Consider the following 5213-nt stretch of genomic DNA (forward strand, 5'->3'; position numbering starts at 1 on the left):
CTCATCTAGAGGGGGCCGACCCCCTTCCCCCTTCCCCTATAAATAGAGGGGCAAGGGGAGGGCTGCACGACACACCTAAGGCGCAGCCCCTCCCTTCCCAACACCTCTCCTCCTCCGTTAAGAGCTTGGCGAAGCCCTGCCGGAGTACTACCGCCCCATCACCACCACGCCATCGTGCTGCTGTTGGAGCTCTCTTCCTCAACCTCTCACTCCTCCTTGCTGGACCAAGGCGCGGGAGACGTCTCCGCTCTGTACATGTGTTGAACGCGGAGGTACCATCCGTTTGGCGCTAGGATCATCGGTGATTTGGATCACGAGGACTACGACTCCATCAGCCCCGTTCTCTTGAACGCTTCCGCTCGCGATCTACAAGGGTATGTAGATGCAATCATCTCTCTATCGTTGCTAGATGACTCCATAGATTGATCTTGGTGATGCGTAAAAAAAATTATTTTCTGCAACGATCCCCAACACGCCTGGCGGAGGAGCAGGAGTTGTTGGAGCGCGACCGCCTGGCGAAGGAGCAGCGTATCACCGATTTGCGCTACCAGCGGGGCATGGAGCAGCAGCACACCAATGCTCTGATTCGCGAGCAGAGCGCCCGGAACTGGGCCGACTACATGGAGGCCGGCTCCCGGCAAATAGCCCTGGAGGCTGTCGGGCACGCACGCGTTCGCGACGCCGATTTTTACTACCAGCTCGTCAAGTGGGCTTCCCGCTTAGAAGCCGAAGCTTCGGTGGACCACGCCGGCATGGAAAAGGCCAACGCACGCGAGCAACACACCCTATCGCACCTCTGGCAAGTCCGAGGCGAGGCAGAGGATGCCGGTGCCGGCATTTAGCATGTATCGCAGATGGCGGCCGGCATCGTCTAGTTAGCTAAGAGTAAGTTAGTACTTGTACGCTACTAGAGTATTAGTGGGAGTAGATAGTTAACTTGGCTATGATGGTTGTCAACGTGGAAGTTCAGTACTCTATATGTGGATCAGACCTGTTACTTTGCTCTGAATGTTGAACTTTCCGTTTGAACATATGGAATGGGCTGTTATTTTTTTTAAATCGGTTGTATTTGTCCTCCACGGGTTTAGAGGCTGACTTGTGGGCCTACCAAGTTGACGCGTACACAATCAGAGATGATTGTACATGGAGAGGATGACAGCAGGGACTCGACAAGGTCATGGCAGTACACAAGAAAATGCCTCCTTATTTCAAGCAAATAAAAAAATGGCTCCTCCTAATGGATTTCTGACAGCTGGGTCCCATGCCATTGTCAATGTAGTCAATAAACAAGAGAATTGCACAACGAGCGGCTGACACCAGGGACCCAACAGCTCGCCCAATTATTTTTGTTTTGGGTTAATTTGATAAAGTCACTCCAAATCTAGTGTTTCCGAGAAATGCCACTGCAATTTCCAAACTTTGAAAAATGCCATTTCATGCCATTTCTAGTGGCATTTTTCGAAGTGTGGAGTGGCGTTTTTCAAAATTTGCAAATTGCAGTGGCGTTTTTCAAAGTTTGCAAAAATTGCAGTGGCATTTTTCAAAGTTTGGAAATTGAAGTGGCATTTTTATGAATCACCATAAATGTAGTGGCATTTATCTAATTTATTTTTGAGATGGAAGCAGGGTGTCAACTCGGCTGTGCGGGACACTCTGGCCTGTCTAGACAGCCTTTTCTTTTATGTTTACCACAGACCAGCCCAGTAGTTTTTTTTTCTTTCTGAAAATGGCTAGCCCAGTTTTTTGTGATTTGTCAAGTAAGTCGCTTTGTCAGGCCTGTTGGGCTGCAAATCTTTCAAGACGAGGGGATCTTCATTCGGCTGGCCAAGAAAATGACCTATCAGTAATGAGAAATGGGTTGTACATTTTTAAAACACATCAAACCGACAATTAGTTTCAAATATCTTTTTTCCATTTTGAGATTTTAAATTGCATTGATTTTTATGCGTGGACAATTTATTGGATTTTATATTGATATACATTTATTTTTAAAATCAGTTTGAATGTGACTCGAAATTTCGGGATTAAAAACAGTTTAGACCGCACCGACATATGCAAAATTTCGTATAATATTTTAACCGTGGCCACAATATGGGCTGTAATGCTAACAAAAATAATATGGGCTCAAAACAACCGCAAGAATTAGCAAATGACTTGTAAATTATTAGAAATAATGGCAGATGGCCTGTATGCTGTTTTCCACATATTTGAGGCTTTCCTAAAAAAAGGTTGATGCACAAGCAGTGACTGTTGGATGTCCATCCAACGGCCGTCGTGCTTCTTCAATCTCTACTCTTCCTGCTCCAGCCGCTCAAACAAGCGACGGCGGGACTGCCTGCTCCCTCCTCCCCACGGCCGGCTGTGCTGCCGCGCAGGCCTCACAACCCCACCATACTCCCATCGCTGGCCTAGCCATCCCTCTACTCACCCACAACTGCTATTAGTCTCTGGCGACGGCAGACGAACCAATAAACCCTCGTACAGTCGTACTCCCCTCCGCGTGGGAAACAATTGCCGAGTCTTCCCTGGCTCCGTGTCGTTCCGTTTCCAGGCCTCGCCGTCGTCCACCGCCCTGGTGCTCTCGGCGTGGCATGGTCAACGTGGTCAACGACCGACATGCATCTGAAGTGGACTGTACGTGGAGAGGCTGACAGCTGGGTCCACGGCCGCACGCAAGGAAATGCCTCTTTATTACGTGCAAAATAATGATTCCTCCACCTGACATCTGGGACCCAGCAAAAGGGCCTCTGTATTTTGCGAAAAAACGTTACCGCCACTGACAGCTCGGACCCACCAGCTATATCTTCGCACGCAAGGAAGTGCCTCCTTATTACGCACAAAAAAATAAATACTCCCCTGCTAGCTGGGACCCAGTATAGTGGGCCTACTAAGTTGATGGGGATGGAGGGCTTTTTCAACTTAGTCAAAATACACGATTCTAGCTCGAGTGACCGTACGATGTCCATCCAACAGCCGTAGTGCTTCTTCAACCTCTGATCTTCTTGCTCTAGCTGCCCAAAGCAGCGCCGGTCGTGCCGCCTGCTCCTGCCTCCCCGTGGCCGGCTGTGCTGCCGTGGAGGCCTCACCGCCCCCATACTACTCCCACCGCTGGCCAGGCCATCCCTCCACTCCACTCACCCACACCCCCTGTTATTCTGCGGCGACGGCAGCGCTGCCGAACCAGTGAACCCTCGTACTCGTCTCCGCGTGGGCATCCACTACCACATCTTCCCCGGCTCCGTGTCGTCCCCTTCCTAGGCCTCGTCGTCATCCATCGCCGTGGTGCTCTCGGCGCGGCATGGTCAATGTGGTCAACGACCGACTTCCATCGGAAGAGTACTGTATGTGGAGAGGCTGACAGCTGGGTCCACGACAGCCGCAAGGAAGTGCCTCCTTATTACGTGGAAAATAATTATTCCTCCACCTGACAGCAGGGACCCACCAGACGGGCCACCAGTATTTTGTAAAAAAACGTTCCCCCCTGACTGCTGGGACCCACCAGATGGTCCACCATATTTCACGAAAAAAATGTTCCCCCTGCTGTCAGCTCGGACCCACCGAAAGTGCCTCCTTATTACGCACAAAAAAATGAAAACTCCCCCTGCTAGCTGGGACCCACCTTGGTGGGAGGCTGACTTGTGGGCCTACTAAGTTGACTGGGACGGAGGCCTTTGTCAACTTTAGTCCATATGAACGATTCCAGCTCTAGTGACCGTACGATGCCCATCCAATGGCCGTAGTGCTTCTTCAACCTCTGGTCTTCTTGCTCCAGCCGCCCAAAGCAGCGCCGGTCGTGCCGCATGCTCCTGCCTCCCGTGGTCGGCTGTGATGCCGCGGAGGCCTCACCGCCTCCTACTACTCCCACTGCTAGCCAGGCCATCCCTCTACTCACCCATACCCCCTGTTATTCTGCGGCGACGGCAGCCTCACACTGCAGCCGAACCAGTGAACCCTCGTACTCCTCTCCGCATGGACATCCACTGCCACGTCTTCCCCGTCGTCCCTTCCTAGGCCTCGCCGTCGTCCACTGCCGTGGTGCTCTCGGCGCGGCATGGTCAATATGGTCAACAACCGACTTCCATCGGAAGAGTACTGTACGTGGACAGGATGGCAGCTGGGTCCACGGCAGCAGCAAGGAAGTGCCTCCTTAATCCTTATTATGCGCAAAATAATTATTCCTCCACCTGACAGCGGGGACCCACTGGACGGACCACCATATTTCGCAAAAAAACCTTCCTCCTGACTGCTGGGACCCACCAGTTACATCTTCGCACGCAAGGAAGTGCGTCCGGGCAAAAAATTGATTCGCCCCCTGACTGCTGGGACCCACTAGCTACATCTTCGCATGCAAGGAAGTGCCTGACAGTCGGGACCCACCTGGTCGAAGCGTACGTAGCGCGAACGTGTACATACATACTGGTGGATGTAGAGGCGCGCACGTGTCGCAGTAGAGGCGTGCACGTACGTACAACCGCCAGTGTGCAAGAAAGAAAATACAGCCATGTATGAACATACGGGCGGGGTCTCGAACGCCTACTCGCACATACGTACGGCCAGGGCTCATGTACGTGGCTGGGTCGGAAGGGAGAAACTGCGTCATCATCATGTTCATGGGGAGGCAATGGAATGCATCGTGTTCATCAGGAGGCAACGGAATGCGTGGGAGCCAACCGGCTTGGACGGAACAGGCGATGGAAACGAGGCCTGGTGTACCGCAGTATGGAGGAAACGACCTTGTGTTCGACCGACCACGTTCGAAACAGGATCCTGTTCATCGGGAGGGGTCTGGCGTACTGCAAAACGGAGGAAACAGACTTGTGTTGGACCTCCTATGGTAGAAATGGGGTCCTGTTGATCGGGAGGGGTGTGGCGTACCGCAAAATAGAGGAAACGGACTTGTGTTGGAGAGCTAAGGTCGAAATAGGGGTCCTATTCATCGGGAGGGGTGTGGCGTACCGCAAAACGGGACTCCACGGGATACTGTTCATCTCCACCGTCAACCTCCTCCAGCCTCCATGGGCTACTATTCATCCACCCCTCCATCATCTACTGTTCGTCCAGCCCTCTACGGGGTCGTCCTATTCATCCAGCCCTCCACGGGGTCCTGTTCATCCTGCCCCAACCGGCTCGATCGATCGGGGTCCTGTTCATCCAGAGGCAACACCATGGGGTCCTGTTCATCCAGCCCCACCGGGAACTGTTCATCCAACCCC

This window comes from Triticum dicoccoides, chromosome 7B (genome assembly GCF_002162155.2).
Source record: "Triticum dicoccoides isolate Atlit2015 ecotype Zavitan chromosome 7B, WEW_v2.0, whole genome shotgun sequence".
In the NCBI taxonomy this organism is placed as follows: Eukaryota; Viridiplantae; Streptophyta; class Magnoliopsida; order Poales; family Poaceae; genus Triticum; species Triticum dicoccoides.